The sequence below is a fragment of the Centrocercus urophasianus genome, unplaced genomic scaffold (genome assembly GCF_019232065.1).
Source record: "Centrocercus urophasianus isolate 14NV4802_14NV808 unplaced genomic scaffold, USGS_Curo_1.0 seq_17, whole genome shotgun sequence".
Classification (NCBI taxonomy): domain Eukaryota; kingdom Metazoa; phylum Chordata; class Aves; order Galliformes; family Phasianidae; genus Centrocercus; species Centrocercus urophasianus.
In genome coordinates, this window is record NW_024884722.1 from 21956886 (window position 1) to 21973654 (window position 16769).

General features: G+C 33.4%; 1 protein-coding gene across 7 annotated transcripts in view; it reads right to left on the reverse strand.

The window, feature by feature from the left end:
- KCNMA1 (potassium calcium-activated channel subfamily M alpha 1) overlaps nucleotides 1–16769 on the reverse strand; it is a 431318-nt gene that overhangs the window by 290088 nt on the left and 124461 nt on the right. The gene's annotated exons all lie outside the window — the stretch shown is intronic.

Here is a 16769-nt window from a genome sequence, read left to right on the forward strand (position 1 = left end):
AACTCACCAATTAGACTGCCAGACAATCCCTGCAATCCCAATTTTCATATATCTTCAGGAATACACTTAACAACTATGTGTTAGGAACAAAATAGAACTGACCTTATCTTGAAGCAGGGAGACCAGATGGTATACTGAAACCTCCAGTCTTCATTCTATCATCTGATAGCAAGAAAATCTCAGAAATCTTCTAATGAGAGTGTTTCAACCAAACTGAAACTGATCTCTCAGTACAGCATCTACACATTTCTTGAACACCTACAAGGACAGTGACTTCTGCACCACCCTGGGCAGACCACTCCAGTACCTGACAACACTTTGGGAGAAATTTTTCTCATCAGCCTGTTCTGGTCTGATCTAACAAAACTTTTCAGAGTTTGATTCTAGATTTAAATTTTGCCAATATGGAAATAGCAAAGTGGGATAGGTACTGAATAATGTAAAATTAATTTGTATCAGAGGTGGAAGCATATTTTGCTAGGAAAAAAAAAAAGTAGTTTATACTACTAGGTAAATCACTGCTGTTAGAAAAAAAGAATTTTGGGTAGACAGTTTTATCACATAAAAGGTTTTATAGAAACTCAAATATTGCTGGCTCTACCTATATTCAGCTTTCCAGGTTGTATCTTTCAAAGACGTAACTTGAGATGAAGCAGTGTTTCCTGCCTATCAGACTGCTAAGTTATGCCGCTTCTGTTCTATGGCATTTTATATCACTGCAAGTCAAATTTCCAATCACATTTAATAGAAACCATTATGCTGTCAAGATATTTCATAATATTAACAGTGGATTTATACTCTTTTTATGCTACTGTTTCAAAACACTTCTCAAAAGAAATGTTTTGCAATTTACTATTTTAATTTCTGTGTTACCAGATCTATTGATTTTAAAAGAAATTGATGACAGTAATATAATGCTTTCCTTATAAATTGTAACACCTCTTCCAGAAGAAGACTATTTTAATCTGCTTCAATGTAACTCTTGGACAGTAGGACAGGAAACAATTAAAACTTCATTTTCATTTTGCTTTTCCAACTACCATTAATAAATTTGAATTATGACTCTTACTCAAAAAAAGTCTTTACTTCTACCTATGTCTCTATTTGGGGAAATACTATAAAACTTCACTGAAGCAATGATCACATTAAAAACATTTTGTGTAAGTACAGAAAGAAAATATACTGAAGGAAGAAAGAAACCTAATCATTAAGCTTTTTGCTACAACTTCACATGATCTTTCAGTATTAAATAACTGTAAAAAAGAAAAAGGTCTCCACATGGCTGTACTAAACAAAATATTCTCTTGAGAAATCTTATCTGTAGCCTAATAGAAAATATGCCATGTAATAGTAGGAAAGAAGACATGAATTAATGCAAAACTTTCAATATTGGTATTTTTAACAGTTCTCACAGAATGCTGAATATATAGAGCTAATTAACTTCAGTGAGACAAAGTCAAAAAATGAAGTAAACAGATTCTGTATTATAAGCAGACATTTGTATCTCACAATAGTGCAAACAAGTAGGAGTTCAGTAACTAATATTATGGCTATATCCATCTCCTCATAAAATTAACAGAAAACACAAAATCATGAATTCCTATTTATTTATTACTTACTGAACTACTATATAGAAACCACATCTCAAATACTCTGTTCAGTTTTGGACCCTCACAACAAGATGGACCACAGAACTACAGCATCACAGAATTGCAGAGGTTGGAAGGGACCTACAGAGATCACCAAGTCCAACTCTCCTGCTAAAGCCAGTACTTTACTACAAGTCCCACAGGTAGATGTCCAGACAGGTCTTGAATATCTCCACAGAAGGAGACTTCACAACATCTCTGGACAACCTGTTCCAGTGCTCCATAACCTTTACTGTAAAGGATATTAAGTTGCTCTGTTTTTCTGAAACTTATTTGTTCACATTATCTTCCTTAAAAACAAACAAACAGAATAAGGAAGAGCTCACTGTTTCTTTCATGTCATCTACCAGGGAAAGAAAAAATGGTGGGAAAACTGGTGAGACAAGACCTCATCAGTAAGTTCAATAATTTTTACTGAAGTTTCCAGCATCAGTTACCTATCTTGTAAGTAATACAGTCAGTTACACAAACTCAGTCTGCAAGTAAGAGAATGCTATGGTATTCCAAGACTGAATGAATACCTTGAAAACATAAAATTGTTATAGACAACCATATAAAAAATAGAAATATCTCCAAAATAAGAAGCTGCTTCAACCAAATTTTTTGCTCAAGAAATAACTGCTATTAACATTTGATATGAAATGTATGTGCATATCTGGTCATGCCAAGGGGAAAGCCTAACAAGCAGAGTTTTGACAGGACTTCATTTCTGTTAAATAGCATCTGACCTTGAGTCCAGAAAATTCCCTAGAGGATTGTGGCAGGCAACTTTTTCTAACTCTAAAGTCTATTCATCTTACTTTAAGGAATATCCCATTATTAGTTTTACATTTATCATATGCATATTCATATACTTGTCACTGAATTTCTTGTAAGGTGGGCAGGACTCACTATTTCTGATAAAGTCTGGTTTGTCTTTAAGAAGGAAAGGGCTTTTCCAAATTCCACCTAGAAGCTAGAAAAAAAATTAAGTTTCTCTTTGAAAATGTTTTGTCTTACAGTTCTGTAGTTGTTTGGTTTTTTTCTCTTCTAACCTATTTTCAAGCATTTTCACAAGGTATCACACTTTTTTTTTCTTAATACAAAGTAAGCAAGGAAACGTAATTGAAATAATGTGTGAAAAATTCTGTCAGTTAAATTCACATGGTTTAGGATTTCTTTTTCTTTTTCCTAGCATTAAAGACATGTATTGTAACAGTTCTTTTTATAATACTTGGTTGTATTTCAACAGTACTTTAAGTTAAGTTCTTACTGCAACAGACATGCCCCAGCCACTCTTTTCTATGCAGAGAGTCTAAAATGAGACAACAAACTGGTACTGAGGGCAAGGTGATATAGTTACATGGTTTAAAGTTAAAAAATACTGTAAGAGGAATATACTTTCAACTACATTGAACTATATTCCTTATTATGAATCGATGTCAATATTGTTACTGTCTTCTTATAGTATAAGTACCCAAATATAGGTCAAGGGTTTTTATATATATACAAGTCTGTCCTTGTAATAGATATAAACACATATTAGGCAAAGTAATGTCTTATTTTGAAAAGTGGCAGTTCTTTGTATTGCAGAAAAGGAGGAATCATTTGTACCTTGTCCAGTAACAAAGACTGAAGAGAACATATGCAAAATAAGTCATTTCATCTCCTGGGCCCTTTCATTCCTATATTACTCTAACACCCCATGGCATGACATATTTTTGCCAGCTCAAATCGGGCTCTGAAATTTTAACCTTCAGGTATACATACAACTTAAAATTTATTAGAAACTACATTAAGGTGAAAACAGTGCACACCTTACTTGTACCAGAAAATTCTGTCAAGAGAGCTAACTCCAACTCAGTTACCATAATGCAAGAGAACAAGGTCATGAGGAAAAGATTCATCACTGATAAAATGTTAAATAGTATAATATAAGAGGAAGAAATGCCATCTAAAGAACCTGGACAAGCCTGAAAAGTAGGCCTACTTGAACCTAATGAGACTCAACAAGGCCAAGTAAAGTGCTGTATTTAGACTGGAGGAATCCCAGATATATGTACAGACTGGGAGAAAATTGCTTGAGAGCAGCCGTGCAGAAAAGAATTCAGCACTTCTGGTGGATGAAAAGCTTGACATGAGCCAGCAGATTACCCTTGCAGCCCAGTGGGCCAGCAGATCCTGGACAACATCAAAAGAGGGGCAACCAGCAGGAAGGACGAGGGAAGGGATTGTCCCCCTCTGCTGTGACCACAGGAGGTCTTGTCTAAATAAAGGAGATAAACTGTCAATAATATTTTGCTCCTAGTACAAAAGTAAAGAGGTATAAATACTACCTACACACACTCACATATAATCAAAGTTTCCCATATGAAACTCATGTTTTAGATAATTTTTTGGTTGTTCAATATTCATTCATACACAATGTTAAACCATATCACCTCTATTTTTACATATTTCTAAAGCTGAAACTAATCCATCCTCCAAGACTCATAGTGTCACTTCACTTAATGTCTAAACCTTCAATATAATTATGAATTACATTTTTCTTCAATGTAATTATGCATTTCATCAGGAAAACTGAAGAGCATTATACCATCCACAGGAAGGAAATAATAGGAAATTTGGTACTTTCAAAAAGAAAAGACGTGCATGTTTTTCTGCAGCCATAAAAGAAGTAAAGGATCTTCTGCCTGCCATAGCAGGGGATTGGAATTAAATGATCTTTAAGGTCCCCTTTATCCTAACCCATTATATGATTCTATAATAGAAATAGAAGTGTTTTGTTGTTTGGGTTTTTTTTTAATTATTTTTACTTTATTTAAAATGAGAGAGCATAGCAAAAAGTTACAGCTTCTCAAGTTACACATACTGCATGCTTCTACTTCTCAGTAAACACACAAGTACAGGAGTTTACAAATCTTGTAACGGAACTGTAACTTCAGTGTAACTTTTTGCTGTTCTTAGATACAGCTAGCAGTTCATACTACTATGTTTAAACGAGATTATAAGATCTGAAGAAACAGAAGACAAGCCTTACTTTAGCACTAAATAAACCCATTGAAATGCTCACTAAGATAACAAAAATATAAAAGTCTAGAGAAATATAAGAACATCCAGAGTAAACACATGCCTTTACCAATGCCTATCCAAAATCTCTCCATACTGTATTTTAAAGGCAATTACATATTCATTCCTCACACAATTCTGGCTGTAATTGTCTGTGAAGAAAGCTTGGAAATGTTGAAATCTGGAACCAACAATATCAAATGATGATTAATTGCTTCATAGAGATCACTGAATAAAAATTTTAAAAACACCTGGAAGTGATTACACTACAATTTCCCTTAAATTTACTTCTGGGCAAACAAAATAGCATGAATGGATTCCACTGCAATACATTACATTATGAAAAGTGTTGAAAATAGTTCATTTTAACAAATCAATGGTCTCAAAATTTTGTTGGTTAAAGAAATCGGAATGTGTATATCAGCAATGTCTTCAAAAGTTTCTTCTTTCTGTATTACTGATCAAATGAAAGGACTTTCTTGACAACTACAGGATCAAAAAGGGAATAAGCATCCTGAAGTACATAAAAAGTTTGGGGGGATTAAAAACACCAATGTTTAATACCAATGAAACAAAAATGTAAAAAAAGTATTTAAATCATTCAATGGCCAATCATCCAATTAACTCCATGGATTTTTAGAATCATTTTCATAGCAACATGTTAGTTCATTTTTATGAAAGTCATAAGGGTTTACCCTTGGGGTAATCTGAGCACATTGGCAGTAACCAAAGACAAAAACTATCTGATCTATTTATACACATCTGTATCTAATGTTTTAATTGACACATTTCTTTACAAGTGGATACTCAAAATAGTTCAGTCAGATACTGTCTGTTTAGGAAAGCTTGCTACTTTTGGTATTCTAACTTTGTAAATTATATCAAACTGTGATGATTAATTTGCAATGAAGACGCTTCAGAAACTACATTATATTTTCAAAGTGTATTTATGATACATATTTTTAAAATTACATAAACACCTAAATAATTAAACAAAACTCTTTTGGCAACAATTTCAGCACCAATATTCATGTGAAGTCAATGCTGATGAAATATTCAACCTTTTCTACAGCACAGTGGGAAAGAGGATTCCAAAGCTTTTAATCATGTGCCTGTAAATGAGACCTAAATAGAAGGTAGTAAAGTTGCTAATGATTAGCATACTAATTATAGAAATGGATTAATAGGATTAATTTTCCAGGCTTTTTCAACCATCCCCCCAAATACTAGAATGCTGAAGATTCCCTTGTAAGTGGAAATATTTAATGTCAGTATTATTTACTATATCTGATAAGATAAAGCAGAAGATTGTTTCAATCCAATGCTTACTTCATGGCAAATCAAAATTTTTCGAACTTCAGCTTCTATTTATTTCCGTAACTTCATATCAGTGAATCAACTCATGATTAATTCTCTACTAGTAATAGAAATTGAAGTTTTAGAAAAACTATAAAGACAGACTCTGATTTTCCTTTCTTTGTTGTTTTTTTGTTTTGTTTTTGTTGTTTTTGTTTTTGTTTTTTTTTTACTACAAGTTATATTCTCTTAAGAAAAGATCTCACATAGCAGATTTTTCATGTGTAGAAGCAAAATTGATGTTCTGGATTTGCAATAGAGCTGCATCATTAAAAAAAATAGGTCTTTCATGTCAAGAGCCATCAGTTCTAAAGAGACCATGAGCAACTAGTGTTGATGCCCAAGGCTCTTTCCAGAAGCGAATACATAATGAGTCTAATGGACTGAACGGCAAGGAAAAATTCAGATTGTTTATCTATCTGCACCTATCAGGACCAGAAAAGATAAAAAGCAGAAATGCAGAACTAAAGCACCAGGGAAAAGAGCCTGTACAATGGAATAATATGTTGATGCATGAATATGCCATCTTCAATTGGCAAATGCGGAAATAAAAATAATTCATACTCAGGCATGGAAATATAATAAGTATCTATCTACAGAGAGAGAGACACACAAATTTACAAGAACAGGACAGAAATTTATATTACACAGACGCAAACACATAGGCCAGAAAAATATTTTGGCCCTGCAAACATACTCTAGCTGAGTAAAAAACTTTATACTTATGTTTCTAATCAACTCATCAAAACAGCTTTGCAGTGTTTAATGTGAGAGAAAACAAGGTCAATCTTAAAAGTAACCCAGAGGGAAATAATTTTCTAGTGTTTGCTAGAAAAGTATCTATAGAATTTTCAGACATATTTCTGTTAGTGCAACATGTCAACCATTTATGTTAACATGCTGATTTATGTTACTGTTTTGTAAAACAAGAATTTCCAATTCTTATGTACTTCAGAAGGAGTGAAGATTAGATTGTTGAGCAGCTATGCTGCACTTCGTGAAACAGAAATTTCACAAGGTACTATTTTCAAACAACCTTCAATTTAAAGACTGGACTTGCATCTCTCTTTTCAGTAATATTTAAAAATCCTTTAAAAAATTTTAAGACTTCAGGACAGGGTGCAGCTTTGTCATATTCAAGCAAAAAAAAATTTAGGCATAAACATCAATTTGCTCAGACCTTTACAGAGATAAGGAAAAAAGATTTAGTTTATGGAGGAAAAAACTGAAAAAGGAAAAAAGAAAAGAGCAAATAGCAAATTGATGCTATATTCAAGAAAGATCCTGCTGAATGCACTTTTGTGTACCTGTGCTGAGTCTCCATACCTAACCTGTACGTTTGAGAATCTAGAGAATATGACAATTCAGTTTTATTTGTTTGTATTGCTTCAAGCAAAATTATCTGATTTAATTAAACAAAACAAAAAACAAAAAACAAACAAAAAAAAAGAGACAAACAAAAAAACCTGATTGTACCAGGTTCTGTTTACATGTGCATGGTTGCTGAATTGTAGCATACAGCTAAATGGCAACATGCAGCACTGTCCAGCCATTCTAATGACAATTCAAAATATGCATACATCAGCTGCCCTAGTGGCTCTTTGTTAGTAAATTTTAATGAAAAAGAGAAGTCTGAAGTTGAATGCCAGCTCCCCTCCCTGACTATTCTTTTCCTTTCTCTCATGGAGTAAGGATTTAGCTGTAAAGGGAATCTGACAAGCAAACTCAAATATATTTTTTCTTTAGCATATTTTTCATTTATAGACTCCAGCAATTACTTAAATTAATACAGTTTTGTTTTTGCACTATGCGTGAAATACTTGTCAGATAGAAAGCTTGAGTAGAAGATACTTTCCAAAGGGAAGCTGAAGAGATTCTTCCACTTCAAAATTCTCCAGATAACATTTTACCTTAATGGCTCTGGTTTGGACAGATTTAAAATTTGAAAACAAGGCAGCCAAAGACAATGTGGTCAGACTTCATTTCCCCCTATTTTTTCTTCAGGAGGAGTAGGTTTAAAAAGAATTATAAAACTGAACAGCTCACAAAGATGTTGCAAACATTTTTCATTGACACTATCATGCAGACAGCATATTTCTTGTTACCAAGATACACGGCTATTCTTTTCACAAGGTATGTTTAGTATCTCCAGAATGCATGTTATGTTAATAAATATGATTGACTTTTCAGAAAGCTCATGACAGTATCACATTTTGTGTATCACAACAATCAGATGGCTAACTAAATCTACTCATCTCTACAGAGGAAATTCTTGCAAGATTTTAGCCTAAGAGGCATAAACTGTTTTCTTAACAGTTCGTAGGAGTAGCATGCTTTTCAATGAGAGGACTGTGGGCATCTGACAGCACTAGATGACACAGTTTGTATGCAGTGAAGAATAAGTGTATGGAAAGCAAAATCAGGTTCCATACTGCATTTGGATTCTTTAGGTGGCATCAGCATTCGCATCACTAATAATCACATCGGCATTAGCATCACTAATAATCACACCATGTTTTAAATCATAATGTTAAGCTCCACAAAGAGATAGAGAATCCAAATATGTTTCCTTCTCTACTCTATACTTACTCTGCTTCACTTAGTTTCGAAAACCCCATCCCATGATCACAGTCAGTGATTCTCTAACTACTGTCTTCCTCCCCCACTACAAGACACGGATTTACGTTGCAGACATTACCTTATCACCCCAGATATCTAGGCTGAACAGAAGAAAACTTTGTAGAAAAAGAGATGCAATCTTCTCAAGACAGAAAGAAGCAGCAGGACTACATCAGTCTTCTGAGAAGTTCTTGCCTTTTTTGAGAAAATAATAACTCTCTCAATTTCTCCCACCTTCCCTATTTAAACATTTTTCTCATCTTCATCCTGAGACAAAGGGAAATATCTAAGGCATGAAGATCCTCTGATATGGAAGAATGGAGCAGAACCAGCCAGAGCACAGACACGTGTTGCTCTATTAAACATAGTGAATTTTGCTCCAGACTTCTTGAAAATTCTGAGATTTTTCAGATTCTAGTTGAAGTACGCATAACAGACAGTTAATATTCTCATATTTGTTGCTATGAATTCACCACTTTTGACGTGGTTTCTACCATTAGATTTTCTGCTCCCTTCACAGGCAGACAAGTTTTGTGTTTAATACTTCAGACTGAACCAACCTTTCCAAACCTTATAAATAAGGAGAACTATTAAGAAAAAAAAATAATAACTGTCTTAGTAATACCTCAGACATGCATTCCACCTACTCAGTTTAACATTAAGTCAGCAAGATCTGCATTCCAGTATCCAGCACTTTAACTCATCCCATCTGAGTGGCATACTATTCCTCCAACAGCAGGAGAGACACTAGACTTCACAGGAAAAGTGGGACTTCCAGCAGCTTTAGTGGTAAGTTGTCAAGTTGTCTTTCTGCAGCATTTGGAACGGCAACTAAACTTTAATTACACCAGAGAGGATTCTCCTGTGCCCAAGAAATGCACGTTTAAGAAGTCTTGTAGAACTTCTGAAGTCGATTAGAATACATAGAAAACAATTCTTGGGAAGCTTGCAGATTCCAGTAACTATCAAACAACAGTTACAAAGAACATACTGAATATGTAAGACATAAAAGGAGACTAACTTTGATATTCTGTATTCTGTTTGGACATAAAATACTATTTTGTGCTAAACACTGAAATGCAGATTATTTTAATATCACGAGTTAAGCAGTTAACCTCAGAACAACACACTGGTGGTAAAGCTGCACAAGAACCTAAGCGGAAACATATTCAAAATCATTCATTATTTCATCAGTGTTTTATTTTTTATTACAATCACAATTTTAGTAAGTATGCTAAATGTAGGAAGACTATATTAAGCAGTATTATTAACTGCATCATTACAGCAGCCCTTTGCACCAGAGATCACAGTGTCTCTTGAGAATTTTACAAATATGCTTCACTTGCAATATGTGTCCATACCTTTTTGACCAATATCCAACTATTTTGAATGTCCCACAGGTGGAAGCAAAATTTACTCTACACCAGTTTTATCAAGACAATGCAACATACTATTATAATGAAGAAAATCTGAATTTATGCACTTCCCTCTTAGCTGTCCTCAAAAAAGAATTAGCAAGGAATTTTCCTACCCTGTGTTTGACATTAATGTAATCATAAAGTATTACCAATATTTTTTAACAATAAAGACTTGCATAACAGAACATATCCTCTTCAGCAGTAGCTTACCTAAGACAGTTTTAAGCCCTAAGCCACGCTCTAAGAGTGCAAATGCTAACCACGTTCTTGACTTTTTCTCAAAATAATTCCTATCAATATTTCTCTCTGAATAATATTAAATACTTGATACAACATGATTTGCATCTGTGTTTGCTATTCCTCATTGTAATGATAGAATCCCTCAGGTTCTTTAATTTAGGAGAAGAAAAGGCAGTAAATTTCTAAAGTGTCGGTAGATTTTACTTATTCCCACTGTGGGAAAAAGTCTTATGCTTGATAACAGCATTGTAACTGATGCTGTAAGGAAAGGCATCTATCTAGAAGGTACAGAATAATCTGCAGTACAGCACAAAGTTTCTGAAGTTATCTTTACAGTAGGTAACTCCCATAGAAGAAGTTATAAAGTAACAGGAACACTACAAATAGTCATTTTAAGATAGTTATTTCTGAATTGTATCTAATATATATACTTAAATTTCTACATTTTTCATTTTCTGAACTAGGAATTCAAATGAATGGTTTTAGGTCCAGTTCTCAGTAAACTTTAAGTCATTTTGTTATAAACAAAAAGCATATCCTATTCTTGATTTGATTCTAACATGTCCATTTATCTTCACCCAGTCCACCTTCACATAGCACTACTTAAAATCAGTAAAAAGAGAAGAAATTACTATTTATGTTTATTTATCCATATATTCCATGGAAGACAGAAAAAGAGATCAAGAATGCCATAGATTAACACTGAAAGTAAGCAGAGGGAGGAAGGAATTAGCCACATTTCAACTCTTACCACAGCATCAGAGGTAATAACAAAGTAACTTATCTGTCCTAGACATTGTTCCATACTATAAATTTGCATATTTTTGTTTTAAATAATTTAGTTTAACCACTACATTTGCAACCACTACACTTTTTCCAATTTCTCTCTCCTTTTTTTTTTTTTTTTTTTTTTTTTTTTTTAATTATGAGAGTTTTTAACAAAGAGAACATGGTGGGCATCTAAAGGAGTACTGACAACCACAAATGCTGTAGTTAATACTGCAAAATTGAAAAGTCAAACTCTAAAGAAATGTATATGCTAATAGAATTTTCATTCCCACAGGACTGTGGGCATAAGCACACCCATCAGTTTGAAGCAGAAACCCAACAAAACAATCCTAGGTATTACCAATAATAAATAAATATTCAGAAAACAAAAAAAAGCATAAGTGGTAGTTAAGCAAACTGCAGTTACCAAGGAAACCAGCAAGACTTACTCAACACTTCCTACTCTATTCCATTATCATTCAGTATGATCTCAAATGGAGAAGCACTGTACCTCCTCCTTTGAAAACGTAGGAAATCACTATTATAGGAGATTAAAGTAATCTAGAAGACATCTCTTGGATTTATGTGCCACTAAGATCTAACACACATTAAAAATAACTAAACAAACAGATAAATTCACTTCTCAGTAGTGAGATGCAAAATCCAAACTATCCCTAAAGAGCATAAGAGAAGCGGAATAAATTTGCAAATAATAGATCTGTGCAGCTGCGCTAAAATACAAATAAGTACATTCTCAGTAGCTTTGTATCCAGTCTTCATAAAAGCTTCCTAACCTCCTAAGTCTACATTCTGTAGGGGTTTGGGAATTTTTTCCTTGATTCATTGCTGTATATTTACACACACTGAAATTCATCTACCACCTACTTGCTACCACAGGTATGAAAGTGCTACTGATTTCCACACATTAAGGTAATTATTACATCCTTTAGTTTTTACTTTACATAAAATGCAGTCATCTGTCTTAAGAGATAGCTGTATATATATTAACATATATTAATTTGTCTGGCATACTCAGAGACACATAGAAAGGGAAAGTCATGGTAAATGTAATTAGATCACTTATTATAACACCCCTGAAATGTTCAAGAGTCCTGAATCTCAGTTTTACACTACAAACTGGAAATAGATACAGTACCAAGCAGAAAAAAAGAATAATGTTCTCCCTCCTCAAATAGGATGACAGTAAGCCTTGTAGAAAATGTGTAATGAACATTTTGAAAAATTTTAACTACATGCAAAGAAAAACTAATTTTGCTTCAGCTTTTGTAAATGATTTTATTAATTTATCAAAGTAAGTCTTGATACGGATCTTGGTTCAATAAACAAATGAAAAAAACAGTGAGAACATGGGGCATCACATGACTCCAGCCTGTGCCAAAAATGCTTCCATGCCTGTACTTTGTAAAAATAAAAAATAAAAAGTAAAAAAACAAAAAGAGGGAAATGTGCCATTATTTTCTATATATTTTTGACTAATTATGCAAAGTTTGCACTAAACTTTCTTTAATTAGCTAAGAAAAATTGTCATGACTTAATCAGTAGATTGGAAAACAAATCCTGTTATCCAAGAATGTAAGTACATCATAAAAACATTACAGATGCCCAGCAAAATAAATAAATAAATAAATAAATCTGTTAATTCCAAAAAAAAGTTCAGTCGCAGAGGACTCATGAATGACAGGATCCCATGCTGGAAAGAAAAAGACCAAAATTTACAAAAAAAAACTCTGTTTGGCATGGAGAAAGTATGTTGAACTTCAAATTCTGTGATGTCACGTACCAACTAATACTTCTCTTCCTGCTCTGCAAATCTAGTATAATAGCCGATACTGTCTTTAGAAACTGCCTTTGGAAACACAGAAAAACACCAAATAAATTCTATGCTGTTAAATTTGACTTTGGCTGCTAGGCAACTGTAACTTACTGCAAGAGGTAGTTGGCTTTTTTTTTATCTAACGTGAAAAAAAAAATCAAATGTTCTTCAGAAAAAAAACAGTAGAAAGAGTGAAGCAGACTGTAAAAACATCCTAAAAAAGAACCAAACAGTACTTTGCATACTTAAACTTTCTTCCAGGAAAGTCTATTAGAATTACACTTGCTTTCGTCCCTCCCCAACTTCCCCCCACAACCTCGCCCCAAAAAAAAAGCTAGCTCTCAAACCATTCTTCTGAATATAAACATTTAAGAAAAAGAAGGTATTTTTCACTCCATTGCTACATGCATGCTTTTTTATTTTTTCCCCCCCCTCTGACAAGGTACTCTTATTTATCTTTTTTCTATAAAGATCCTCTTTATGACACATTTAAAGACAAAACATGCTTCTTGAAGGAAAAATAACTGATGTTTAATAATGCTTGCCCGAGCAAGAATGCTGTAAATTTACTTGTATTTCAGAAACATATTAAAACATGGTAATTATAATGAAATTACAAAACCTGACTGGTTAAAATTTTCATAGTCACAGAAATACACCACTCTTCCGCTGAATAAGCACAGTCAGGAATCTAGATCTTTTTTTTTTTTTTTTTTTTTTTTTTTAGTAAAAACGTAGTGCGTTCTCTGTTAACCTGGTGGGCTTTGATTCAGACTTTTAATCATATTCTAAAGTTGTGGCACTGATTTCTAAGAAAACCTGATGCTTAAACCTTACCAAATGAGACCCTTTGCCAAGCAAATCCCAGTTACAAATTTTATTAATAATCTCAAAACTTGGCTCTATCTTGCCAAAATATTAACAAGACTTGCACTTTTCATCCTATGAACACACAAGCACACAAGGCATCCAGGTCAGAAAATAAATAAATAAAATAAAATAAAAAATAAAATGACTCCTGGTCTGTAATGACAGATGAACAGAATTCAGCAACAACTATTAGGTCCAATCAATTTGTCTTATAGAAACTTCCTGTTTCATTTTGAATGCCTGCTGGGAAACTTTTTAATTCAAGTCAAGAAAGCACCTTCACGTGACATCTTCCTCTTCTTTAGGTAGTTAATGTAGTTATTAAGAATTAAGTACATTAAGAAAGCAACCTAGACAGTTTTCTAACAAAATAACTTCATTATTATACCATTGCCACTACTTGCCTATGCTTCACCCCTTATTTTTCCTCTGGAAGCTTTTATTCTCCTTTTTTCTAACAATGCAGCCAATTTAAGACCTCTTTATTACATAGCGATAAAAAAAGCAAAACTTCAAGCATTCCAGTTTAACACAAATTTGCCTGTTTCTGTTACTGTGAGTCTGGGCAGCATGCTAAACCACCACATGACACTCAGCACTCGACATAAAGCTCCTTTCTCTACTATGCATTTACATGTCATGTGTTTAAATGCAAGAAAATAGCAATTTGCTCTTTCATTTATGTCTCACAATTAAACTAATGATTTTATTTCTTGGTTTAAATCAAAGCCCTCAACTGCGCCCTAGATTAATCTGTAGTAACTTCAACAGTATACTTACAGCTTTCCCCTGTATATCATGCACTTTAAATCGCTTAATTAAGGAAGTCTTTTTCTTCTTACTTGAATGATTAAAAAAAAAAAAAAAAAAAAAAAAACCCTAATTTCAGGAAGCAAAAACACCTCCAATTTCCTGATTGTTCAGGTTAATTATGAATGTTTCTGATTCTTATTCGAGAAGCCTACCTCAGGAATTTTTATCTGATACTTGCATCATCTACCGCATTATACTGTAGTACTTCAAAGTAAATCAGAACCTACCTGACTTCTACTTTTATCTAATTTAGATTTATGCCATCGCCTACAAACAGCACTACATGAGTTCAATTACAGTGTTCTTACACGATTTGCTTATGGAATTAAATATGGACACGTTTTTTAAAACTTACAAAGACTACTCCAAAAGCAATGCCTCCTGTTTTATTTTGTTGGCCCAAGACATCAGAGACAGATGTTGATGGTATGGCAGTAGAGGCTGAACCTTCCCACCAATATTCTGTTAAATATTATTGCTGTGAGACAGACGGCAGCAAAAGAGCAGTCTGACACAACGGTGTCTGACATGGAAGTCTGTTTTAAGCACTCCCACATAACTAGCAGTGAGAGACAATGGCTTTAAATTGCTCAAATATTGGAACAGGCTGCCAAGAAAGTAGTGAAATCACTGTCTTTGGAGTTGTTCAATAAACGTGTAGATGTGCCACTACACACGTGGGAGATGGTTTAATGAGCACGGTGATGATGTGTTGACAGCTGGACTAGGTGATCTTAGTGATCTTTTCCAATCTTCATGATACTTCCAAAACCCACCCTTCAGATGAAGCTGAGTGCTGTAAATATTCCTTCACGTACAAAATGTTTTTGAAACATCAAACACAGAATTTAAGTTCGTAAAGCAGTAACGGATGTGTAAAGACTGACTTTAAAATCTCACAGTGTAAAAACGTTCTATAATTTCTTTGTCTATACATGTCTTATACAATTTTGATTCCATAGTACTGTGAAGCCACTAGCTCATTCTCCAGGGGAAAAAATAATCCAAGACTGATTCAGAAATATAATAGCCAGTAGGAACAGACTGTGTTAAGGCAGAATAAATTCATAAGTAATAGTCTTTTCAAACAATATTTGATAAATATATTAACTTAGCAATATGCTGTATCTACAAATAAAGAGAAAACTCTCTTTAGCACAAACATTCATTGAAGCAGTTAATCTTCAGCATATATAACCATAATGTAAATTTTAAGCGAACAGTTAATGTTCATTTTGAAAATGGTCTTCCAGAACTTAAATCCTATCAATTCACATCCTGAAACTGGTATATTAAAATAAATATCACTCAATTTCTCAACAAAAAAAAATTAACTAGTAGGTCCCTTAGTCTGACACTTGTTTCTCAGCTGTTTAGCTGAATTGATAAGTGTACAGTAGCTGCTGTTACATGTGAGAAAAATTTAGATATACACCCTCCCTCAGAAGTAATCTGCTCAATGACTGCTCAGCTGACTGCAAATAAATTTGGAAATAAACATATTTAATAAACCTTTTAAAATTCAGTGGTAAATTGTAAGTGTAAGATGTTAACCAAAAAGGAATAAGCACAATCAAATGGAATTGCACAAGTTCTCTCATCATCTTAAATAAAAATACAAAGTAATATGTGTTATATTGTATGTTTTGGCCTTAACAGTTGGTTTGTATTTGTGCTCACATATACTTCACTAAAAACAACAATCACTAGTTTCTGAACGTATAGCCAGTAGCAAAAGAATGGTTTTGCATGATCTAACCATAGTACTTAAACTGCAAAAAGAAGTTTGGCTCTACGATTTGTTATTTTTAATAATGAAGATGTCAGAAAAACATGCAAATGATCAATATGCTGCTTCTCGTAAGATGATCAATACGTCAGTTTGATCCTGAACAGATATATAATGCTAAAAGTGGCACTTGAACACAATTTCAACCTATTGACAAAAGTCCTCATTTAACATAAGCAAATCAGCAGAATGTACTTTGTTAGAAAAAATAATGAAAATAATGTACTTGCACAACTAAATAAGACAATAGCCATTAAGCCACTGAAACTTTTCAGTGCAAAGGACTTGATTAGAATTAATTTATTTCCTGTCTTACACTTTCCTTCCCACCACTAAATAAATACTTAATAGAAAAGATCTGACTC